Source organism: Canis lupus, chromosome 4 (assembly GCF_048164855.1).
Source record: "Canis lupus baileyi chromosome 4, mCanLup2.hap1, whole genome shotgun sequence".
NCBI classification, from domain to species: domain Eukaryota; kingdom Metazoa; phylum Chordata; class Mammalia; order Carnivora; family Canidae; genus Canis; species Canis lupus.
Genome location: NC_132841.1, coordinates 87,719,321 through 87,745,628, shown reverse-complemented (window position 1 = coordinate 87,745,628; position 26,308 = coordinate 87,719,321). Strand labels below are relative to the sequence as shown.

Genomic DNA, 26,308 nt, shown 5'->3' with positions numbered 1-26,308 from the left:
TTTATTTTTTTATTATTTTTTATTTATTTTTTTTATTTTATTTTTTTTTATTTATTTTTTATTGGTGTTCAATTTACTAACATACAGAATAACCCCCAGTGCCCGTCACCCATTCACTCCCACCCCCCGCCCTCCTCCCCTTCTACCACCCCTAGTTTCATGTTGTTTTCTATCTCAAATACTTCCTGATTAGTATGTGGCGATAAACTGAGCCCTGTTTCTTAACTGAATGATCATAAATTCTGTATTTATTACACCAGGCAACGAAATTCTCGGACACCCTTTGTCCCGTTGTCCGTCCTTGCTCTCACCACCCCCCCAAAGCACTGCCTCAGAAACGATAAATCATCTTCCAGGAACTGAACCAACTCCTTAGTCTGTGGGTTATCTTCTGGATGTTGCTAAACTATGACTTAGCTTAACTCAATATGTTAATTCATTAGGTATGTGCCAGGCTTTGTTGGCTTTTTTCCACGAAGACCCAAACTCCACAAAACTAAGAGACAAAAATAAAGACAAAAAACTCCCCTCCAAGTTAGCTAAGGTGATATTAAATTGCCTCAAATAACATTTTCTGCTATGAGGTTGTTCAGGTATGTGAAGAATCTAAAAATATTTTCTAAATATTTTATTTTTAAATATTTTTAAATATTTTTTTAATATTTTTTAATATTTTTAAATATTTTCTAGATAGCCTTGCCTGCATCCTGCATGGAGTCATGGAGGGAGGAGAGGGGGGCCGAGCGTGGAGTTTGACTGTTAACTAGGAATATTCTGGAGAGTACAGTTTGGTTTTACGTGCATACCATGACTGCCCGAGTGCTGATTGCAGATTTATGAATAGAGCGACTGAAAAGACAGGGTTTCGTTGTCCAGCCTGTTCATTTGAGTTTACAGCTGTCAAAGTAACTGTCATCCTGGTTTGTACGTAAAGCCAAACTGATACAGACATCACTGGAAAAAACGTCTTGGGTTTGTGGTGACGTAAAGAATGAGCTTGGCGATTTGCAGATTCAGTCGATCAGATCAGCCGATGCAAACTGTAGCGTTCATCAGGCCAGTTGTTTTACTGACTTGACTGCCAATTCATTCTAGAACATGATAGGTCCCTCCATATGCAGGGCTTGAATTGCCACTCTGTGCCCCGCCCCGGCCTTCCAGGAGAGGTGGCTGTGGGCCTGCCATTTGCAGCGGCGACAGCTTCTGTGTGCCTCCTGCTGCAGCTCTGGACCCCAGGTAAACCACATCGGGCCCTCGGGGAATCACTGAGCTGTAACCAGTAGCAATGTCATCAACGGCTATGAGGCGTTGTAACCGGCCGTCTCAGGATGGGAACAGAAATGGAAAACAGGGAAATTAAAGTGTCGATGTCCAGATGGGTGAGCGAGGCCTCCCTATTGTTTCTGCTCAGTGATGGAGGCTGTTATTGCTCAGACGGATAGCAAGGAGCAGTAGGGAAATGCGCTTACATCACCACAAGGTAATGCCCACAGTGGCTGCGAGTGTTAATTTTTATCAACGTAACTGCACGGAAGTTATCAACCTAATTTCCTTTGACAAGTGATTCATTCTAGAAGGAAACAAAACAAACCTATGAAGCCTCTGTGGTTAGCTATCAGACATCTGCAAACTGTTTTTTGCTGCTCCCACCCCGTCTGCAGGTACTCCAGGCTGGCTTGATGACGCTAATGGCATGGGGGGGGGGGCGGTGATTTACTAAGAAACACGGCAAGGTTCGTTATCACTTACAGAACGCGTCTCCAATGGGGTGACAGCTCAGGTTATAAATAGTGTTTCTAGAGATCCAGAAACGGAATGAGCTGGGCTTGGCATCTGAAAACACACTGCAGACAGACCGGGGTGAATTAGTATGCGCCTTGGAGTCACCGCAGCCTCCTCATGGTGCTAACATTTATTTTTATTTAATTGAATGACATCTGGGAGACGAAGACAATAAGTATGAAAGAACGAAATTTGCCAGAGAGGGAGAGAGGCACCGTCTCCCTTCTGGCCGTTTGTTGAGCTCCTGACTTGCTGTTTGGGCCGCAGGCTGAGCCATGAGTCACTGCGTAGAGGGAGGTTTCCGTGGGGTGAGAAGCAGAAATGGAAGCCGTCCTGTCCTCTCTTATCTATGTGCAAGGGCTTTATTTGAAAAAGGCTAAATATAATTGGAGCTACTATTACTAGTGTGCATCAACTCTCGGATGTGTTTAAAGATCCATTTGTTGGATACATTCACTTCCATAAAAGTTTTGCATGAGTTTGATGCTTTTAACTTTCACTCTATTAACTGAAAGTGGTCAGGAAGGAAATGAATATTCCGGAGCGCATCGGGTTCCTGTTTAAAGATCAGTACCGGATCCCTGACGTACATCCCCAGAGTCACGTTGTTTTCTAGGGCTGTACTCCGACACCAACGAGGCAGGCCTGGACTTTGTTCTTAGATCCGTGCCCCTCCCGGCAATGCCCTACGTTGAGAAATAGAAAGGAAATGGTTTGACAATTTTAAAACGTTTTTTTATTCCCTATCTACCCGCTGTTAAAAGTTGGTCTTACTATTTCTGGAAACTTCTTTTATTACTATTCCCCTCCGCCCTCCTGCATGTGTGTCACTGAATTGTGAGAACTGGTGTAAACGCACACACAGTGCCCAGTACATAGAGAGGCTCAATACTGCTGGCTGCGCCCCTCAAGTGATCAGAGCTGGTGTCACCCCAACTCGGCTAGATTGCATGAGCCAGGGTGGACCTGTTTTGAGATCAGACCAGGAAGGAGGCCAAATGAATGAGGAAGCGGTTGATTGGCCACCAGGATGGTGAAGACTGAGTGGAGTCTGTGCGTTCAGAAACTAGGCTTGAGGACCGGTCAGAGCACCTCACAGCAACATGACTTTGGGCAAGGTATTCCAGCTCTCTCAGTTCCTGTTTCATTCTCTCAAAACAGTAAATAATACATTGCAGGATATATTTGAAGATTAAATATATGCATAAAACCCTACTATAGTATCTGGCACAGAGAGAACTCAATATTTTCTTGAATTCAATAAATATTTTAATAATTAATTTGAGAAAACACATCCTTGGGTAATAGAATCACTAAAAAGAAAGAACGATGGTGATGTGTTCAGTGCACATGCCATGGAAACTTCTTTTGCTGAAGGCAGCAGGTGGTGTGGCCCCTCAGTAAAGCAGTTGGATTCCACGCAAATAAACGTGTCCTGCCAATTTCACTATTTGAACAAAGTAGAAGAGAGAGGAAAAAGGCCACCCCTTCAAGAAAGGAGGAAAAGAAAGGATTTTTAAGTGTTGAGATGTGTTCTCAAATAAGCCAAGTGCTTAGAACAGGTCAGAAAGACCTAAGCCTGAGATATTGTGATTTGTAAGAGATGCGTATTTGGTCTCCTCCACAGTTCTTGGCTCACGGCTTCCAAAACCCTTGGAATTTCCTAAGTGTTCAGTAATAAGGTGTTCCTTGTTAACAAGGTGACTTTTGGACCCCACCTAAGCATGAGGGCTGGTTGTCAGGGGGACCAAGCATGTGACTAGAGGGTTGGAACTTTTCAGCGAGGGGAGAGAGGCTGGTGGTTGAATTAGTCACCAATGGTCAATGACTTAGTGAATCACGGTGCAATGACGCCTCCATAAAAATCCAAAAGATGGGTCTGGAGAGCTTTCAGGTTGGTAAACACAGAGATGTGGGGACTGTGGTGCCTTGGAGAGAGCAAGGAGAGCAAGGACGCTCCTGTCCTTTCCCCATGCATGTCTTCATTGGGCTATTGATTCATAACCTTTATTATATCCTTTAATAAACAGGTGAATGTAAGTATTTCCCCAAGTTCCATGAGTCACTCTAATTAATCAAACCAAAGGAAGAAGTTATTGGAACCTCCAATCTGTAGCTGGTTGGCCAGAAGCACAGGTAGCAGCCCGGGCTTGGGATTGGCATCTGAAGTGGGGTTGGGGTGAGGAGTCCTCAAGGACTGAGCCCTTAACCTGTGGAACCTAATGCTGCCTGAGGGTAGATACTACTAGAATTGAGTTGAATTCTTGGACACTTTGCTGATGTCCAAGAATTTCTTGGTGTCGTGTATAGAGGAAATTGGAAATTGGCTTCAGGAACCCTAAAATGAAGCTATTGACAACTGCCCCTTGAGGCAGAATGTAGCTCATTAGGGATAAAATCACGCCCTCTAAATTTCTTGCTTAAGCTATTCCTTACTTGGCTACGGATACAAGTAAAAATCAAGTGAATGGGAACTTGAAGTCCAAAAGCCTGCTGGATCATAAGCATATTTTCCAAGTGGCTGGAAAAGCTCCAATATTTCTAACCTTGTTTCACATCAGGATTACGTCACCACCAGACGGACACCAAGGACACATGACCTAACCTGCCATCTAGTGTATGTCATCCAAGACCCATTTAGTTACTGGGTCCTCTTGACGTAAGGAGCAGACTTCCTTCCCCTAATTCAGCAACATGACTCAAAAACATTTTGAATACTTGAATTAGATGAATTCAAATATGGACCTAGAAGTCCAAGTTCGTATTTTGGGCACAGGGAACTGTTAAGATGAAGCCCGTACCCGTTGTTTGTCAAACATTTGCACTCTCTGGCTGATTTCTAAATGTGATTATTAGCTGCAACACCCTAAGAAAGAAGGGGGGGACACCTGGTGGCTCAGCAGTTGAGCACCTGCCTTTGGCCCAGGGCGTGACCCCGGGGTCCCAGGATCGAGTCCCGCGTTGGGCTCCCTGCATGGAGCCTGCTTCTCCCTCTGCCTGTGTCTCTGCCTCTCTCTCTGTCTCTGTGTCTCTCATGAATAAATAAATAAAATCTTAAAAAAAAAAAAAAAGAAAGAAAGAAGAGAGGGGTCAGAGCAAACAAAGTGCACAGGGATATGGAGAACAGAAGAGGATTTGGGGAAGAAAACATTGGGTGAGGACAGAGCCAGGAAGGGAAAAAGAGTCCGTGCTTCTCAGGAGGGTCTCGCAGGAGAAAGTCCCTGTTCCTTCTGCAGGCACGACCGGCCCCGGAGAGCTACCGACTGGAAGAACCGGGCCCTCACGGATGTCAACGGTGAGGAAATAAGAAAGCAAGGAAGAGTGTGCCGGGACAGAGGGAGCCCCAGCTGCTGCCAGCGACTTGGGCCCCCAGGGACATCCTGCCCAGGCGCAGGCACTTCTGCGGTTCCCAATGTGTGTGCCGCCCACCCTCCTTCCCCTCGCTCCCCTCCTTCAGTGAATATCATTAAGCACCTACTGTGTGCCAGGCAACGCCGAGGCACTCCAGGCAGTCACAGTGAGTAAAGGAAAGCTCTGGTCTGGGCCAAAGTTTAATCCTAGGAGCCGCACCCCACCATGCATTTGGATGCTATTACAGCCTAAGAAAATCCTGTTTTATGAAGCAGAGCCCAGACCCTTAATGACAAGAATTCTGGCACCAGGTGCTGAGCTCCTCAAAAACAATGCCAACTGTCCAAACCAGCAGCCCGGTGCCTCCTCCACTAACATGTGCTCACAATATATTGTGGTTAGAAGCATTAATTAATGTTTGGGTGGATATTTCTATGTAGAATCTTAAAACATCTTAGAATTACAAAATATACCACGTGATGGTAAATAGCATAAATACTATGATTTAGATCTATTATATTTATTATTTAACGAGTAATACTACCATAAACAGTCAAGGTTCATAACAGGTCCATAAACAGTCAAGGAAATAGAGTATTTCCAAGTGGCCGAAGCCCTCTGGCTGCGCTTCCTACTCTCTCACTCCACACTGGATTAAGGGATATCGTTGCTTAAAATGCTGGTTTTACACCAGACTCCTACTTGCCCTTCCTTCCAAGTGCTATTGGCTGCCCAACCTTGCCTTGGTGGTGGAAACGTATCTCCTTCCTCCAACAGACGCTTCCACGGCTCCATTTCGCGTGCCCACCCCCATTACCTCTTCCAGTTTATTGTTATTCGCCCTCTTCACCAGCTCAGTTTTTCTTCTTTACCTTTTGCTAATTAAATGAATCTTTGCTATGGTTTTATCTCGTCAAAGAACAGCCTGAGCATTAAGATAACTTTTGTGTTCCTTGAAATACGTTTCTGGGATGTTGATATCGCAGGAGCCTCCCTCTCTCGGGTCCCTACCGCACACACGAGGGAACTGTGACAACAGACTTCACATTTCTTTTCATTAATTTGTACCAATTAAAGCTGTTGGCAGTACGTCAGCTGGTATTATTGATCATCTTCTTGTACAGGGCACTGGGTGAGGAGCCGGGGGGCGTATAAAGAAGTGTAAACAGGAACCCTGCAGTCTAGAGTCTACACAATCAATTAATCCCATTGGTTGCAATCGTGACTATTTGAAATCTTCATTATGTTTGTGGAGACCAACAGGCAGTATTATTAATCCTCTATTTTCTCTCTAACCTTTAGCCCTTTAATTAACCGGTCCCACTGATGTACTACGCTTCTACCCACTTCATAAATCTTAGCCACAAATATAGCCACTTTTGAATCCCACTTCAAAAAATATTTTGTTTCATCCCATCCCTAACCTTGAGGGTAGCAGGACAGAGAGCAAAGGCCACTGTCCCTGAGGACCACCCTAAATGCTCTCCCCACCTCCTTAAGTCTGCTACACATTTCCAGGGACACTGATTTTTGCCAACAATTTAAGGTAAACTTTGAAATTTTGCCTTCAAAAGGCATTGTGACACCACAGACAAACAAAATGGGAAGAATCTCACTTTTCCGTATTGGAAAGTACATTATGTTTTCCTGGAGGTGGGATTCAAACACTGTAGTACGCGGAGAGTGGTTCGGTCATTTGGTCCCTTCCCATTACCCGGGACCTGGCTGAGATTATTCTCGTTTTGGGAGACACCCTGGGGAGGGAATGGATTATGCGAAGGTACCTGGAACACGGGGCTGGTGCTGGCCCACTTGGAAGCCAGGTCCAGTGTGGCTCAGCGTGCAAGAGCTCACAGTTATGTCACTTGAGAGAAACTTAGTTCTTGGTACTTCTTATTATATAGTCACAGAAAAAAGCGAGTCATCACTCATGTTTTGTCAGCCAGAAAAACAAAGTAAAGGGATAGGAGAGCCCGAGACTCATCTGAGCAGTAAGAACGTGGGCGTGCCATCCCGGTCCCCAAAGCCGGCAGCTGCTGCATCTGTGTCCGAGACCTCCGTGAGTGAGTGCCTGCTGTGTCAGGTTTTTTCCACATTCAGTGACGTGACCAAAAGAGAACCGGTACTGTTGACTTGGAGACTCAGTACTTCAGACTGCTCTCTAAGGAAAAGGAAAGGGCTTGGAGACCACGGCCTGCTCTGAAGAGACGTCAACTGATGGAGCCTCAGTTGGCATGAGACTCTCCAGGATCCAGCACAGAAAGGCCCATATTCTAGAAAATCCCACTCCCAGGCAAACCCAGATGGGTGTCATCCTGGGAGGTGTAGATCAGAATTTAGGAACTGGGGTGGTGGAAGGGGAGGTGGGTGGGGGGTGGGGGTGACTGGGTGACGGACGCTGAGGGGGGCACTTGACGGGATGAGCACTGGGTGTTATTCTATATGTTGGCAAATTGAACACCAATAAAAAATAAATTTATAAAAAAAAAAAAAAAAGAATTTAGGAACTGATAGCTTCTCCTCTTGAGGTGAAAACAAAGGGCATCTCTACAAAAGGTAAAAACCTGGATTTGTTCAATTTATTCAGTGTTTCTTCTGGCTCTCTTGGTAGGTCGTCTGCAATGCCTTCTCTCAAACATCTAGTTCAAGGCGAAGGTGTGATGAAGATGTGGTTGCAAGTTGGACAAGGAGTTCATCATGACGGAGGGGATGAGACTTCTGTGACTTGGTTCACATGCGTGTGTCGAACATGCCAGCGTTAATGGCATAAATTAATAGCAGTGTCAGCCATTTTTCCTCTCTGAAAAAATTCCTTTATGACTATTTTCTTGGTGACCAATGGATCAGTTGCCCGTTCAGCCCACGGAATCCCACTGCACGGCCTGTATGAGTCAGGGCTCTCCAGAGAAACACAACCCATAGGGTGTGTGTGTGTGTGTGTGTGTCAGTGGGCAGGAGGGGAGAGAGAAAGAGAAAGAGATTGATTTTTAAGGAATTTGCTTACTCCGTCCTGGAGGCTGGGACGTCTGAGGTCTGTGGGGCGCGCAGGCAGGCTGGAGACCCAGGGAGGAGAGGAGTGTGCACCCGGCAGCCTGCTAGGAGAATTCCCTCTTCCGCAGGGGAGACGGCCTCCGACTAATTGGATGAGACCCATCCACTGGCATCGTGGAGTCTATCAGTTTAAATGTTAATCTCTTAAAAAAAAATTCCCAGAAATATCTAGATTAATGTTTGAAGAAACATCTGGGTACCACGACTTGGCGCGTTAACATAAGAAATCGATCATCACGCGATGCAAGTGGCGTGACCTCTCAGTAAGGGACGCTTCCCCAACGTTGGACAAACCGCGCCTGAAATCGTGGCCCCGCGCCGGCTGCGTGGCTGCTTCCTGGGCCCCGGGCACCCTGAGTACCCAGAGGTGGCTCGAGCCTGTTTCCGAAATCCTGTAAACCAAGTCCGAGCAGAACGTTAATGGGTTCGGAATGTGATATTCAACGTCAGCTCTTTCCAACTCAGGCTACTTTTCCAGAAATTATATTCAATTCAGCATTAACCAAACACAGTCAGGAAGCTTCTGCTTTGCTTACTTGGTTTTATTTTATTATAGCAAATAGGTCCATTAAGGCTTAGAATGCACACTCACGTGTATTTTTAAGATCAAACAAGAGACTTCAAGGAAATGTTTGTCTTTCTGTAAGTCCCATTGGGCGCCGTGCCCGGTCTCTCCTGGAGGGAACTTTCTTGAACTTCCATTTCTTTGCCATCAGATGCAAAGGTTCAGAATTGCGGGGGGCCACAGCCTGGTCGTCCGGGAGCTCTTGGCCATCCTGACGTTCTCCGCAGCTGCCTCAGCGAAGCTGAACCCCAAGCCGACGGTGCGGTGTTGCCAGGGGGCAGCTGCACGGGCCGACCCCGGCCGCGGGACGCCAGCTCTCAGCCCGGGGAGGCGGGAAGCCCTGCTGGGCCCGAGCACCTTGCCCTCCTCCCGGTCCCCGGCGGCGAACAGGGACACCCGGGGCCCGAGGCCTGAGGCCGTGCACGGCTGGCAAACGGGCGCACGGCACGCGTGCTTAGCGGGGAGATCTCTGCTCAGCGCTTCCCATGAGACACAGGGCACGCAGGGGGCACCCGGGCCCAGGCATTAGGTGTGTGCCTGGGCTTCAGGCCGTGACCTCGGGGTCCTGGGATGGAGCCCACGGCAGGGCCTCTGCTCAGCGCGGCGCCGGCTTCGCCTTCACCCTCTGCCCCGTCCCCTGCTCGCTCGCTCGCTCGCTCGCTCGCTCGCTCTCATACATCAATAGATTTAAAAAAAAAAAAAAAAAGCCCAGCATATGACCTTCTCGCATCCAGCAAAGCTCATGAGCCCCTACGTGTGAGGCCTGGGCCTCTCGGCACCCGCCCAGGGCATCGGTCATACTTGAGTCTTGCTCTCGGGACGTTTGTCGGAATTCCGACCCAAAAGCCGGAGGGAGAAGCATCCGCGTGGGCTTCAGCCTACGGGAGTTTGGTACATAATCGGATTTCACCATCCACGCGGAGGCTTAGTGAAAACCCAGTTTGTAGAAAGCCTTTAATTCAAAATGGAAAAAGTCCGTGGTTTCCCCCTACTGGAAACTTAGAGGGGGGGATCCCTCTTATCTACTCAGTTACGTGCGTTAAACGCGCGTCAGGGACCAACCTGCGGGCGGCTGCTGAGAGCCGCGTGGCCCGAGGAGAGCAACACGGCCCCTCGCCGCGGGCGCCTCAGCTCTGCTGAGACTCCTTAAACCCAGCGCCGAAGAAACTAAGCTGCTTTACCACAGATTACGATGTTATAAATAATGTGCATAATGTTTTAATTGCTATTGTCACTCGAGGCCTCATGCACCGATGCCCCAAGTCTCTACTGCAGAAGCCAAAGGAACCTCGCCCCCGCTGCTGGCTGGAGAGCTCCAGGACGTCCTCCTTCCTTGACGTCGGGGCCGCGGTCCCTGGCAAGGAACAAGCTGGCCTGTCCCAGGGCCCACACGCCCTGGAGGTGCGCCCTTGGGCCGAGCCCCGTGACCTGTCGGGTGTAAATCACGCCCCTCATGGTGGCCCATGTGCCGTCCCTCGGGGGGCCTGTTGGTGACACGCGGCTCGCCGCCTAGCCTGTCATCCCCAGAGCACACTTGTCCCCTTGCCGGGCCCCCCGCCCTGCTCCTCACCAATTCCCAGCACCCCCTCACTTCCCCTCGGGCGAGTCAGGGCCCTCAGTGTCGCCCGGTGGGAGCCTCAACCAGGGCATGTCTGTGACCGGGGAGCTGGGCCCAGCTCGGGGGACGAGTGTGCAAGGGATGGCGCAGCAGGGCGGTGGTGCGTTTTCTGCCGCGGACCCCAAGTCTTCAAGCAAAGGCAGCCGAGACAAGTGAAGCGTTTCTGTCTCCCCCGTGGAGCGGGCAGAGAGGATGCGTCCAGCCGCTGCGGTCATTGGGCGCCGCCCCCCCTTGCTCGGCCCTCACCGGCTGCTGCTGCCTCAGGGCCCCAGGGCGGCTGCCGGGGTCCAGCCGTCGTACATCGGGCCGCAGCAGCATTCACGGAGAAACGCGGCTGCCTCCTCTGTGAGCCTCCCTTATTAGCGACCCGATGTTTGCTGAGATCCCCCCACGTGCCTGCGGCAGCGGGACCACCTCCGGGAGAGAGTCGGACGGTCCAGGAGCAGCCCCGGGTGTGGAGGCCGCGTGGGCCTGCCGGGAAAGGAGGACGGTGCGCAGGTGGGGAGAGCCTGGCCGGGGAACTGGCAGCCTGCGTTCTCCGTCCCAGGGGCTCGGGACTGGGGGTTGCGGGGCGAGCACTGCCTGTCTGAACCCTGGGGGACCCCCTTGGTGCTTCTCTGGAAATCCCTGCTTTGCTGCCTCTGGGCCGACCTCACTGGCAAAGGCCGGATGCTCGGGGGCCACCAGTGTCGGCCAGTAAAGAAGGACCCGGGGGCGGGAGGCAGGCGAGGGGAGACCCAGAGGCCAGGACGCCACAGAGGCAGAGCCCCGCCCGGCCTGTCCTCAGGGCGCTGCTGCACCGGGGCCACAGGCCGGCTCCTCACCCTGGGCAGCCTGGGAAACCCCAGCTCGGGGCACCCAGGGTCTGTTCTGACCACAAGCACCTTCCACCTTCACAGACGCCCTGTTCTCGCTGTGCCCTCGGGCGGTGGAGGAGGGAGGAGGGAGGAGGAGAGGGGGGGAGGGAGGAGAGAGGGGGGAGGGGGGAAGGAGGAGGGAAGGAGGAGGAGGGAGGGAGGAGGGGAAGTGGAAGGGAGAGGGGGAGGAGGAGGGACAGAGGGAGGGAGGGACAGAGGGAGGGAGGGGGAAAGAGGGGAGAAAGGGAGAGAGGAGGAGAGGGAGAGGGGAGGGGAGGAAGAGGGAGGAGGGAGGGAGAGAGGAGGGAGGAGGGAGAGAGAGGGAAGGGAGGGGGGAGGTGAAGAGCCCCATCCCTGGCCCAAGGGGAGCCTGCTTCTCCCCCTCCCTCCCGCCCTCCCCGCGTCCTCCGCTGGGGGCTCTCAGCTCATCTCAGATAAATAAAATCTTGGAACAAATCTCAGGGGCGATGGGCCTGCTGATCCGGGTGTTCTGAAGTGTCACACCTGACGGTGGCCCCGTCACTGAGCTTGCCGGGCGCCCTTTCCTCACCGCACAGAGGCCGCCGGGGTCCTGTCCTTGGCACCGGCAGGTGCTGGGCCACGGCTCCTGCTCCTGGAGCTCAGGGACGGCAGCCCGGGATTAGGGGGGCGCCACGGCCCCCTCGTGGGGCTCCCTCCTCACCGTCTGCAGACGAAATCCACGGACAGGGCCCGTCCCTGCTGTTTCTGGGTCATGTACTGGGCGGGACGGGGATGGACGAGGCCCACGACTGACCAGAGACGTGTGGCCTGTGGGAGTGGAACCAGGTGACATTCGGGGAAGGCCGATGGCCACCCGCCTCCAAATCCTCCCGTGAACACAAGGCGAGGTCAGCGCACACCTCAGAGCTTTCCTGGGAGCCGCCGCCTCCTAGGGCTGCCACCTGGGCCGTCCCCGGCCTGGGACCCATGGGCAAGGCTGTGACTGCAGCCCACACCAGCTGCCCACGGCAGACGTCGCGGCTGAACACGGCGGCATGGTGACAGCCACCCGACGGTGCCCCCGCCCACCGTCCTGGTTTGCACAGGTCTCCTCTTTGAGTGAGTTAAATGGCCTTCCAACGCCCACCTGTCGCCTGTCGCCACATGTCCCACCACCTCCCCTACTCTGTAAGTGACGACGACACTGCCTGCGGGAGCAAGCTGACCCCCCCGCCCCCCGCGCTACCCACAGGGCCGCCCCTCGTCCTCTTCCCCCCTCATCCCCAAGTCCCTCCCTCCTCCCCCGCTGGTGCTCTGGCCGCCAGGACTCCCGACGTCGATCATAGTTCACGCTGATGGCAGCAAACCCTTCCAATGCCATGATAGGCGTCCTTCAGCTACACCCAGGGGTGGATTTTAAAGCCATGGGAATGTGCTTACGGGGCATTAACTGAAATACGCCTCAAGATTATATTACCCCAAATTACTGAAAGACATATCACATCAAAGGTCGGACTTCTTTCTAAATGAGGCTCATGATCGAGATTGAATCGTAATCGCAGGGGGGTTCACTCGGTTACATGTCAGGCTCTTGGTTTTGGCTCAGGCCACGATCTTAGGGTCACCATCTTAGGGTTGTGAGTTCGAGCCCCATGTTGGACTCTAAAATAAATATGTAAGTCTTAAAAAAAAAAAAAAAGAGGGTGGTTTCGAGAGGGAGTTGGAAGCTCAGCTTGGCCATACTCTAGCTGTGACGTCGAGCAGATCACTTTATCTTCATTTTCTTTCTTTTTTTTTCTTTTTTAAATATTTTATTTATTTATTCGAGAGAGAGAGAGAGAGGCAGAGACACAGGCAGAGGGAGAAGCAGGCTCCATGCACCGGGAGCCCGACGTGGGATTCGATCCCGGGTCTCCAGGATCGCGCCCTGGGCCAAAGGCAGGCGCCAAACCGCTGCGCCACCCAGGGATCCCTATCTTCATTTTCTAATCTCTTAGAAGGCAATCGTGAAGGACCTATCTCGTAGGTTGTATGAATTAACTAGATTGGTATTTTGTAAATACCTGCACCAGGGCCCCGGGGGGGGGGGGGGGGGCTCCATCGCTGAAGTGGCTGCCTTGGGCTCAGGGTGTGATCCCGGGGTCCTGGGGTCGAGCCCCCCGTCGGGCTCCCTGCTCCATGAGGAGCCTGCCTCCCCCTCCGCCTCTGCCCTCCACCTGCTGTGCTCCCTCCCTCTCTCTCTCTCTCTCTCTCTGTAAAATAAGTAAATCTTACCAAAACAATCTTAAAAAAAAAACAAAAACAAAACAAAACAAAACAGGGGATCCCTGGGTGGCTCAGCGGTTTAGCACCTGCCTTTGGTCCAGGGAGTGATCCTGGAGTCCCGGGATCGAGTCCTGCATCAGGCTCCCGGCATGGAGCCTGCTTCTCCTTCTGCCTCTATCTCTCATGCATAAATAAATAAAATCTTTAAAAAAAAAAAACAAAAACAAAATACCTAGCTCAGAAATTGACTCAAAGCCCCAGTAACAATGCCGCCCCCGGTGAGTGCTTCCCCGGCTGCCCGGGCCCAGCCAGACGAGCTGTGGGGAGTGCAGGGCAGTGGCTGCTGCAGGCCTGGCCGCGGCCACCACATTGCACTTTATTCCCGAGACAGCACGGATGCGAAGAAATCAAATGATAACTGTCTATGGAAATGAAGACTCAACCCAGTGGTGGCGGCGGGTGGCACCAGGGCTGCAGAGGTGACCCTGGCGCCACCAGCACCTGCAGCCAGCAAGCCCCCGCCTGTCCTGCCCAACCTGACCTTTCATCCCCGGGCCCCGGTAGGGGCGACTCCAAACGCAGGCCTGGGGCCGCCCCTCCGGGTTTGCAGGTCTGGGCACCCCCGGGGGCGGATCCTCACGGCCCACCCCGATCCCACGGGCCTTAGCTGCGCCCACCACGGCATCGCGTCTGTGTGCAGGTGCCTGGCCTCTGCTGGATTCCTTGCAGGGAGGATGCCAGCCCCTCGGGGTGGGCTGCAGGGTGCGAGGGGTGCCTCAGGGAGGGCTGGCTTTCCTCCCTCTGAAGACGACGGATGCGGGGCTCAGGGTGAGCACGTGGGCTCTGCGGCCTGTCGCCACTGGAGCGGCCTCCTCTGCCACAACCAGCTGCAGGTGGACACAACCGGCCACAGGCACGTGAGACCGAGAAACAGGTCGTGGGATTCGCCCCCTTACAGTGGTGCTGTGCTCCGCTTATACGGAGTGTAGCCCATCAACGAACTTTTTGTTCAGAGAGACAGAGACAGAGAGACAGAGACAGAGAGAGACCATGCACGCCCGTAGGAGGAGGGGCAGAGGGAGAGAGAGAGGGACTCCCCAAGGAGACTCCGCATGGGGCACGGAGCCCGCCGGGGGCTCCATCCCAGGCCCCAGAGATCACGACCCGAGCCCAGATTAAGAGCAGGAAATCTTGCTGACTCTGCCATCCGGGTGCCCCATGAACTTCTTTTTAAAGTATTTTCATTTTTTATTTTATTTTTTTTAATTTTATTTATTTATTCATGAGAGACACAGAGAGAGAGGCAGAGACACAGGCAGAGGGAGAAGCAGGCTCCATGCAGGGACCCTGATGTGGGACTCGATCCCGGGACCCCAGGGTCACGCCAGGGGCTGAAGGTGGCGCCAAACCGCTAAGCCACCAGGGCTGCCCTATTTTCATTTTTTAAAAGAACTGTAGGTAATGAAATGAGCGACCCTCGTTTTTGCTGAGCAAAGTCCTCCAACTGCCTCCTGCTCTACCTACTAAACGAGGGGGCCGCTGGGCTGGGGCGGCTTGGGCACCGCCGCGGCCTCCGCGGGCCAACCAAGGACCGAGGCTGGAAATGCCTCAGTTTCCCAGATCAAGACCCACGGTCAAGGGGCCCCAGGCAGCCACGGGGCTCTCAGCCATGGCCAGTCGGTCGTTCCCTTGTTGCGCCTCCCCTGGTCCCTTATTAGGGAAGAAGAAGCGCGATGCTTAATAAACAGGTAAATCCTTATAACTGACATCACGCAAAACTAATTTCACTTATTGCTGGAGGGAAGCTGTTGGCGTTCGGCGCCGATGGCCAAGAAGGAACTTCCAAGGCGTCTTAGGTGCAAAAAGGTGGCTTTATGGCGGCACAGGGACAGGACCCGGGGGCGGAGAGAGCCGCCCGGTGGTGAGGGGAGTCCACCTAGACTCTCCGGCTGGGAGGGTCGGGGAGCGACAACGTGCAGCGGAAAACGAATCTGGGGACAAGGAAGTTGACAAGCACCTGCCTCTACCCAAAGCCCAGGGGTTCTTCGGGCGACCGTGGCAGGGATGGCCGTGCCGGGCTCCAGGCGGCCGAGCGTCAGGGTGCGCACAGCAGGCCGCGGAGGCCACCGAGGAGCCCAGGGCCGGCCCCCAGGTGCCAGGCAAGGCCAGGCTGGGCTCACAGCTGCGGTCTGCGGGTGGCAGTGACCTCGGGGGCATCCGGGTCCGGTGCTGACACACGTGGGGGCCTGACGTTCTCCTGCGGCAGAGGGAGGCGAGGGGAGTTGCTCGCACAAAGGCCGAGAGATGAAGGGCCCCGTGGCGGGTCCCGCCCCGTCCCGCCCGCCCGCGGCCCCCCTGCAGGACGGGAGGCCGCTCTCATGACCTCACCTGGTCCAACTTCCACAGCGAGCCCGTGGGGCAGCTACGATTACCATCCACGTGGAAGCCGGGCCACGGGAAGGGGAGAGGCTCCCCCAAAGACACACGGAACAGCGGGGCCCCGGATACAACAGGGATCACCCGACTCCCAGCCGCGGAGAAACACCGCCTCAGACACACGGGCCGCCGTGCTTCCTGAGGCCTACAGCTGTGCCTCAACTGTCCCAGAAACCCAGGGGCTGAGGGAGGGCGGGCTGGTGGGGAGCTTGGAGCGGAGGCTGCGGGGAGTGGAGGCCGCAGGGAGTGGAGACTGCAGGGGGCAGAGGCCGCAGGGAGCAGAGAGGCCTCAGGAAACAGAGGCCACAGGGAGCGGAGGCTACAGGGAATGGAGGTCACAGGGAGTGGAGGCCATAAGGAACGGAGGCCGCAGGGAGCAGAGAGAGAGGCCTCAGGAAGCAGAGGCCATAGGAAATGGAAACTGCAGGGAGCAGAGGCCATAGGGAGCAGAGGCCGCAGGGAGAGGAGGCCGCTCAGGCTCCCGGAGCCCGGGAACAGCCACGAGGAAGAGCGAAGCCGCGTGTCAGGCCGGTCCTTCCTCCTGCTACCCAGCGACGCCGCGGCCACAGCCCAGTCGTGCATGCGAGGCCTGCACTAAGGGGAAAGGGCCTGCGGCTCCCAGGCGGGGACTCCGTGCCTGTGGGGTGGCTCCGGGGAGGCGGGCCCACCTCTCGGCTCAGGGGAGCAGGCACAGCAGGGCTGGGGCCGCGGGGTGTGCGAGCCTCCCCCCGGGCACCCCCCGTGGTCGGGTCCTGACGCCCATGCTCCATGGCCCCGCGTGCACAGCAGCCCGATGCCCACGCCGCGGCGGACGCCCGTGGCCCCATCACCCAACTGCCCGGCGTAGATCAAGGGGCTCAGGCCCTTATGATAAGCGCCTCCAGCCACACAGTTCGGCCACACTCAGAGGGGCCACGACCTTCCCTGAGCCCCGGGGCGGACACCTGCTCTCTGGCTCCGACCTGGAGCATGGGGAGGGGGGCATTGGGTGCACTGGGGGGTGTCGCGTGTGGAAGGGGAGGGTGCGTTCACTGCTAGGAAGCAGCAGCCGGGGGCGCCTGGAGAGCCCAGGGCATGACCCCGGGTCCCAGGATCAAGTCCCACATCGGGCTCCCTGCATGGAGCCTGCATCTCCCTCTACCTGTGTCTCTGCCTCTCTCTGGGTCTCATGAATAAATAAAAACTTTTAAAAAGAAGCAGCAGCAGCAGCAGCAGCAGCCAGACACCTGCTGCTTCCCCTGGAGGCTGGATCTCCCATCAGGTGCGTCAAAGGTGCCCACCAGCCACCAGCATGGGACCCCGGGATCCGTCTGGGCGTAGGGGTGCAGGCAGGGGGGCACCAACGGGGCGGAGCCAGCCGTCCTGACCCGGGGAACAGGCCTGGGCACCACCAGGCCCACCCTGGGCCCACACCACCCACCACCCACCACCCACCACCCGGAGAGACCTGCTCTGTGCTGCGGCCTGCTCCGTGCCCGCAAACAAAAGCCGCTCACTGTCATGCCCCAGTCGTCCTGTGAGTTGCCGAGCCTCGTAGGCCCTGCCGAAGGCAGCCGCGGGGATGTGGCATGAGGACCTGGCCATGGGGACCTGGCTGCGGGGATGTGCCATGGGGACCTGGCCATGGGGACCTGGCCGCGGGGACCTGACCGTGGGGACCTGGCCATGGGGACCTGGCTGCAGGAAGCTGGTGTAGGGACCTGGCTGCGGGGACCTGCTGGGGTACCTGGCACGGGGCTGTCCCACATGTCTTTGTGGTCCCCACTGCCCCACTCCAGGTCCCGCCGCAGCCCGGGGTGCCCCTCGCCATGGGAGGGGAGCTGTGTCCCCTGCCTGCTGTCCTGTAGCCACCGGGCCTGAGCCCCAGGCTGGAGGCCGGGGTGGGGGTGTCCTCAGCCAGCCTCCCTGGGGGTGTGCCTCCAGCCCCGTGACTCCCAACGCCTCCGGGCCCCTGCAGCGCGCACCGCCCGAGAGCACTCGAAGGACGGTGGTGGGCAGAGCTCGCCAGGCCCTACTGCTGCAGCCACACCAGAGCCAGCTCGCCGAGAGCCAGGGCACATCCTGCGCCCTAAGAACCGTGTGACCTGGGGGCCCAGGAGACCATACCTCGGAACTCGATCCTGGCCAAGCAGGAGCAGGTGGGGCCGGGGGTGGCTCCCTGCACGGGTGCCCCCCTCTGCCTCGTCGCCCTTCCTGGACTTGTGGGGCCGGCACGCAGCAATGAGGCGAAGGTGGAGAAGGACCCGTCGGCTCGGTCCCTGGACCCCACGTGTGTGACGGGAAGGGATCTGCGGCACCGCCCGTCCACACGCTGGTGACCCGAGCCGACAGTTGGGGGTGGCCGCCTGGCGTGTCCCCGCAGAGGAGAGCGGGCCAGCGGGTCGGCACCTCCACACCCGGGCCTTCGACCTCACAATTCCACCTCCCAGAGCTTTTCCCAAGGAAGGGCAGGGGGCACACCTGGTGGCTCAGGCGTTGGGCGCCGACCTTGGCTTCGGCTCAGGTCCCGACCTCGGGGTTGGGAGATGGCCCCGGGTCGCTGAGCTGAGCTGAGCCCGGAGCTCTCTCTCCCTCTGCCCTTCCCCGCTCAACACTCTCTCTGTGAACAAATAAAATCAGAAAGAAAGAGGGAGGGAGGGAGGGAGGGAGGGAAAGAAAGGGAGAGAGAGAGAGAGAGAGAGAGAGAGAGGAGGAAGGAAAGACAGAGGGAAGCTGTGCGTGCGGGGGTATCTGTGACCACGTTGCCTTCACTACATGAGACTGGGAACAAGCAAGACAAGAACCAAGTGGGCGACGGTGCGTTCGTACAACACACGCCCGCGGCCGTACAGCACACGGCAGCCTGGGCTGGGTTCAACTTAATTCACGTCTCCAAGACGTTGTGTCACCGGCAAAACAAGCAATATGCTGGTTTCGGGACCTTTGTGGACGTGTGCACCCCCACCGCCCCCGCGTGTGCAGACCAGGTCTACAGGGCAGCCACGGGCGTGCTTCTCGCGGCTGCGGCGGGGAAGGACGCAAGGCGGCTGAGGCCCAGAGCAGGAGGGCCGCTGGCTCCCACCGCACGGCCGTTGGCATCTAGAGCTTGTTCCCGAGGGGCCCCCCGGTGAGCCTCAGCCCGTCAGCGGGGCCTTACTTACCAGACAGAGACTGAGAGGCCCCAGGGCGAAGGGACCAGGGCCCCAGAGCCGCCTCGGATCACGGACTCAACAGCATCTCCTCCGCGGCCCCCGGCCCGGCCCGCCTGCTCCATCCATCCCAGACTCCAGCTGCGCGCAATTGCCTGGGCCAATTCCTGCAAATGGCGAGCGAGCGAGCGAGCGAGAGAGACAGAGAGAGATGCTGTTGGTTCTGTCTCTCTGGAGACCCCTGGCCGAGGGGCTCCCGTCGCCGTAGGTCACACACTACACTTGGCATGTGCCCCGTGGATGTGTCCTGTCCCGCCCGCGCACGCACAGCCCGGCCGCCGGGGCTGGAGGGCCTCTGTGAGCAGCACCGGCCGCACCACCGGCGTGTTCCTCTCGTGCAACAGGGAAGCCACAGCTGGAGCGAGGGTCACCGAGGACGCGCTGCGTGGGGCGGCGCTCTTAGGGACAGTGGTCCTGAGCCCGGATGCTTGGGTTCGGCTCTTCTATAGATCAGCATCCGAATCAGCTCATCGCCGAGGAGAAATAAGAAACAAGAGTGAAGGAGACAACAGGCCTCACCACGTGTCTGCACTTACCAGGACACTTGATTTTACACGTTTCTTTTTACGCAGCCACCTGAAGATGTATCAAAGGCAACTCATGGTTCGGCATTGATCGGGACAGGCCACCGTGGTCACGTTTACCCCGTGCAGTTCTTAGCCTCCACTCTCTTTTTTTTTTTTTTTTTTTTGCCTCCACTCTTTCAGTATTAAAATCAAGAACTCTCTTTTGAAATAAGATCTATTTAAATAGGAAAAAAAAAAAACATGCGAAGAATGTTACCGGTGATCCTCACTTTCCCTTAGACCCCAAATGTCTATAGAATTTCACCGCACATTTTAAAAAGAGGAGACGATGACCCTTGACTCCAACACGAAAATCTCATTCCTGAAAAATCAGATTGAATCCTAGATTAGAGACCTCTGCAGGTATCATCCACAGAAGTTTTTATTATTTGTCATAGTTTTAAAGGATTACAGATGGAATCGTGTTTTACAAGTCGACCTAAATCAATCTGAGTCCTCAGGCGAATGAGAAAACCAACCGGTTTCGGTTTCTGATCGATAAGACTATTTTCAATGAGCACCAACACCAACAACTCTGTCCCATAGGAACATTGATTTATAAGCATGTCAAACGGAGATTTTTAGTTTACTTCCTGTTTTTACTGCTCTGCCTTCAGCTGCCAATCCAGAAATTAGAGGCTCTCCTCCGGGAGCCAGAAGGCAAGGTAGTATGAGGCCTGCAGAGGTCATCCTTGAAAGCAGGAAACAGCTTTGACCTGGTCTATTGAAATCAATACGACACGGCACAGAGCAAGGAAGCAGATGGCAGCCTATACTTCCATCGATATGTTTCTTTATTATACAATTTGCATTAAATTCTGTTAAAGGACAAGTAGATTCAATTGACCGTGAGAGATACCCAAAAAAAGAGTATGCAGTGATTCCCATCCCAGATGAATTTTAATCAACACTATAGGATTTGTGGTAGAGGCTTATTTTTCTTTTAATAAAGTCATATTGTTTATTCCCATTCTAGGTTACGTGGGAAATTCTAGTACGAGGCGTGAAGAAGACGCTCTCGACCCGTCGTCCCCCCATGAAAAGATACCACTATCCACACAGAAGCGTGTTTGATCATGGCGGCTTCCCTGTGCATTTCGTATACAAGTGTGAATCCTGCTTTTTCCACTTAACGTCATGATAAAATGATTTTCTCTGTTATTGTAACGTCCTCTTCCGTATAGAGGCTCTTCTTAGCCTCATTTTGTGAGACAAAGCCTTTTTAAGAGTCCAGAACGGACAAGCGATGGAACAAGGATTCTAACCCAGATCTACGCAGCTCCAGATCCCAGACTCTTCCCACTATGTCAGAACACCTTAAAAATAGTCAAGTCCCGGGGCGCTTTGGTGGCCTAGTCAGTTGACCAGCTCGGCCCTCGGTTTAGGCTCAGGTCGTGATCCCAGGGTCCCGAGACCAAGGCCCGTGTTGGGCTCTGCACTCAGCATGCAGTCGGCTTCAGATTCTCTCCCTCTCCCCTGCCCCTCCCGCTCATCCTCTAGCTCCCTCTTTATCTAAAATCAATCTTTTAAAAAAAACAGTCACTTCCTCTTGTCCCAGTAAACCACCTTTGGGAATCTATATGGAACCTGAAACGTTCGAGATAAGCCTGGGACAGCTTGAAATGCAGAAAAGCAAGAAACTATCAAAGACCAAATGGGTCACATGACAGCAAAGCTAACTTGAATGGGGCCCCCATGCGCCACGATGGCGCAGTACGACTACCGAAAAGAGTAGTTAAGTTCAATTAACATATTAAATATGTAGAAATCCATGAGTTCATAATGAGACTTTCTAAAAGACTTACTAGCAGCCATTGGAGGTTATAAGGGCGCCAGTTCATTACTCTGATCATTGATAAATATGCAGAAAGAATCGAGAATTTGCCCGGCCCTTCCCGTGTATGCGGTCTTTCAGGGCGGCCATAGAACTGATGAGGACAAAGTCTTCCGTGCAGAAGTGGGGCTCACGGGGTAGGACGGATGACGGTAGGAAAATTGCCATCTGGAGCCCCAGTGGAGCAGTGGCAGTGGCGGCTGGGGAGTGCCCCGGGGACTGCCGGCCGAGCTCCAGAGGACGTCGGGGCTGATGATTGGCAGCACTGAACGTGAGCCACCGGCATCGTGAGCTCGGCTGCGATTCCACCGGACGTTCACAGGATAAGGAATATTACAGCCTAAAAAAATCACCGGACTTTAATCAAGTCTCGGGTCTACCAGTTTATAGGGAGCACAGAGACAGGGGAACAAGGTGGAAACATCACAGGGAAGCACTGGTGCAGTTCTAGAACCTGGAGCATAAAGGATAAATTGATTTCTCGAACAAAGGCAAAGGCGTGAGAGGGGAGAAGGGATTATGTGGATGAAATACTTGAGAGAGATGGTGACCGTGCAGTTGATGGACTTGGCTGTTTCCCGGTATTTGAATAGGCTGACTGTGAAAGAGCGACCTTGCGACAGTTGGGGAAATTTGAATATGGGTTGGGTATTAGGATATTCAGGATATTGCTGTGTTGGAGTATGACAATACCCGGACAGCTATTTTTTTTAATAAGTCTCACTTTATATGTTTAAATGCATATATAGTACTTTGGGAGGAAAATGATGCAATGTCTGGCATTTCTTCAAATATTCCAGGAAGATATTGTGTGTGTGTGTGTGTGTGTGCACGTGCACACACTCGCACACGCACGCGTACGTGATTGTGTGTTGTGGGAAGGGGCAAAGGCAGCCATCGCTAAATGAAACAAGATTTATGATGTGTTGATAATCGTCGGAGCTGAGCAATGGGTAAACGGAAACTCTTCGAACCGCTCTCCATACCATCGTGTGTATGTTTGGAAAATTTCATATTGGAAAAAATTTAATCCTAAGAAACGATGTTTACGAGGACACCAAAAAGTGGAGAAATGAAACAGATTAATCACTTCCCATGTTCTCTTTCAGTGAACAAGTCTTTCTTGTTGCAAAGACATAATTTGGAGACGGAAAGAAAGCCCGGGTTCCAGGTTCCGCAGACCTCGCGTCCGGGACCCTCTCGAAAGAGGTCAAGGTAATGATTTGTTTGTTTCAAAAAGCTGATGCTCAGGTCTCGAAGTGGAGTGAGACGGGTTTTGAGGAGGAGGCCAGAAGCGCTCCTCATGGCCCTTCCTCCCCGGGATACAGTCAAGCAAGCTGATAGCTTTCAGGGGTTAAAAATAAGTCCATTCACCATCTGCCCACACACATTCCCTATAATGACAGATGGAGATCTAATTTTAAAAACATAGTACATTTTAAAAATACTTCAGAAACATCTATCCAAACAACGGATTAGAACTTGATTAAAAAATAAATAATTGAAACACCTGAAGCTCACTGAAGGAAAAATTCCGCGCAGAGAGGACTTCTCCTAGAAACAAAGCCCTTTGTGTTCAGCAAAGTGTTTGCCACTGAATGACAAACTACTGAATATTTTAATTTTCAATTTGTAAGAGAAAGATTATTTACTCTTAATCCCTGGGTTTTTTTTTTTTTTCTGGAAAACCACTTCATTAATGACATATTTTGTCAAAGTGTTATGTGTGATGATTCCTTTTTTTTTTTATATGTATATATATGTGATGATTCCATTCAATGTACCTTGACTGGAAGGATAATTGATTAGCAGTTTTTTAAAAATTGAAGTATAATTAACACGCAGTGTCATATTAGTTTTAGGTGTACAACATAGTAATTCAACGATTCCATACATTACCCAGCACTCACGACCATGAGCCAAGGGACCTGTCACCAAACAGTGTTACTACGATCTTATTGACTGTATTCCCTATGCTACAGTTTTCATCTCTGTGACTTATTTATTTTGTAACGGGAATTTTGTACCTCTTAATCCCCTTTATTTCACCCCATCTCTCACCCCCCACCTTCCGCCTGGCAGCCACCCGTTGGTTCTCTGTACTTAACAGTCTGGTTTTTTGTTGTTGGTTGTCTTTTTCCTTCTTTGCTTGTTTATTCATTTTGTTTTTTAAGATTCCGTATAGGGGTGAAAGCATATGGTATTTGTCTTTTTTTTTTCTCCGACTTATTTCACTCGGCATTATACGTTCTAGGTCCATCCATGGTTGTTACAAATGGCAAGATCTCATTTTTATGGCTAATACTCCATCGTGTATACACCACCTCTTCTTTATCCATTCATCTGTGATGGACACTTGGGCTGCTTCCACAGCTCGGCTATTGGAAATAACGCTGCGGTAAACAGAGGGTGCATGTAGCTTTTTGAATAAATGTTTTATTTTCTTTGGGTAAATACCCAGTAGTGGAATTACTGGGTGACAAGGTATACTTATATATATTTTTTTAAGATTTTATTTATTTATTCATGAGACACACACACAGAGAGGCAGAGACACAGGCAGAGGGAGAAGCAGGCTCCATGCAGGGAGCCCGATGTGGGACTCGATCCCAGGACCCCGGGGTCACGCCCTGGGCTAAAGGCAGGCGCTAAGCCACTGAGCCCCCCAGGCGTCCCTCTTATATTTATTTTTTTTTGAGAAGCCTCCATAGTGTTTTCCATAGTGGCTGTACTAACTTGTGTTTTTATCCACAGTGCACCATGCGCTCACCGATACTTGTTATTTCTTGTCTTTTTTACTCTAGCCACCCTGCCAGGTATCAAGTGGTATCTCACTGCAGTTTTAATTTGCATTTCCCTGATGGTGAGTGATGCTGAGCATCTTTTCATGTGCTCGTTGGCCGTCTGTATGCCTTCTTTGGGAAAAATGTCTATCGGGGTCTTCTGCCCATTTTTTAATTAAACAAAACAGTATGGTACTGACACAAAATAGACACATAGGTCCGTGGAACAGAATAGACTGCACACAAATAAACCCATACTTAGATGGTCAATTAATCTATGATGAAGGAGGTGAGAATATATAATAGGAAAAAGTCTCTTCAACAAACGGTGCTGGGAAAACTGGACAGCTACATGTAAAAGAGTGAAACTTGACCACTCTCTTATACCATATACAAAAATGAACTCAAAATTGATTAAAGATCTAATTGTGAACCCCACCCCACCCCCACCCCCACGCCCGAGGAAAACCCCTAGAAGGAAACCTAGGCAGTAATTTCTTTGACATCAGCCATAGAAACATTTTTCCAGATGCGTCTTCTCAGGCAAGCAAAACAAAAGCAAAAACAAACTACTGGTACCGCACTAAAGTATAAAGCATTTGCATTAACTGAAGGACTTGGGCCCACCGTAGCTCCTCTCTTGCTATCCACTGGGATACTTGGTCCAGGGTAACATTATTCAGGACTGCACATCCATTTATCACATAATCTCATAAACTCATAGAGGGTCGTGCTGGCGAACTCCCTGTGGGCAGAAGAGGGAAAGTCATTTCTCGAATAGGTCCCAGTTCCGGCCAAGATACATCAGTGTCACTTTTCACATCCAAAAGGATCCCGGTAGTCAAGTTGCTGACAAGTAACTAGTTGGTCTCTGCAGGGAAGGGTGTTGTATTGAGGCCTCGGTCTTGATTTCTCTTGCTACAAGTTCAGATGCTCAGTAGCGGCGGTAGGAGCGTCAGATAATTAGCTGACCTGATGGTGGTTGGTCCACTCTCGATAACCAGGATCTCTGGTTTTGACCAAGGAAGAATGGCGAATTAGATGAGGACGTGATGGAGACCACGACCCTTGCAGGGTTAAGATGTGGTGTTGTTTTCCATCTACCCTCTTGATCACAATGGGAAAGCTTCAGAGGCTTCCGTGTGGCCTTCTTCACTGCAGCATCTTACTCTGTGAACCAAGAAGGGGATTGTGACCACTACTAAAGACATCCACTTCAATTAAGAGATTGAGCAATCACACAGGGGATCCGTGCATCCCAAGAACCCACTGTAAACTAGACGGGGCTTGGGTTTCTTATTACCTACCTCCCGGAGGCCCCCACTTGAGCAAAGGGCCATGATGAAACATAAAATAAAAATCCTTGAGTATCAGTGGAGATTACCATGCCCAAGAGTCCTTGAAATACCTGGAATTGCCTTTTCCCCCATTAGTTACTAAAGGAAATGGCCACAGACCCCGCAGGGCAAAAGCTAGGACATTATTACCACTCGCACCTGCCACTGTGTAGCAGAACCCTTCCTCCAACCAGCCTTTCCTTCAGGCAACAGGTTCTGGGTCAAAGGACAGGCTCAGGTCTGGAAACTGGCCTTACCTTTCAGTGGGGTGTTTGTTAGTGTTTCCCTGTTGGCCACCCCTCTATCCGGCCTCTAAGGACACCACGTCGTCTCCATTCTCTCTGTTGCTCTCCATGCCCAAGGGCCTCTTGCCCCTCATGACAACGGCATCCTCCTCGCTCCTGATGTCCCAGTTTTGCCACCTGGGCTCGGTCACTCTGAGATCTTATCCCTGCTTTCAGGGAGCCTCGTCCTAGAATGCCATCTTTTATCATTTCAGCCCTGCCCTGAGTTGCTCTGTGAGGCTTACCCTGTCACCGGCTCATTCCTTACATCCCGGGTAAGCGGTATCCTCTGGACGCCTCTGAGCTTAGGGACCTGGCATAGTCCGCAGGTCTCCAGAGTGCATCCTCCCTAGCAGGCCCATTTCCTTGAGCCTTTGATCTTTTTCTCCACCGTCTGCCAAAGCCTTGCCCACTTAGCTCCTCCGCTTAC

At 52.7% G+C, this 26,308-nt stretch overlaps 1 long non-coding RNA gene across 1 annotated transcript; it reads left to right on the top strand.

Moving 5' to 3' along the window:
• The first annotated feature begins 1,100 nt into the window (after positions 1 to 1,100).
• LOC140631646 (uncharacterized) lies at positions 1,101 to 8,813 on the top strand. Its single transcript, XR_012029180.1, has 2 exons — positions 1,101 to 1,236; positions 7,745 to 8,813. It is a non-coding gene; the product is annotated as an uncharacterized lncRNA (long non-coding RNA).
• The last annotated feature ends 17,495 nt before the right edge of the window (positions 8,814 to 26,308 follow it).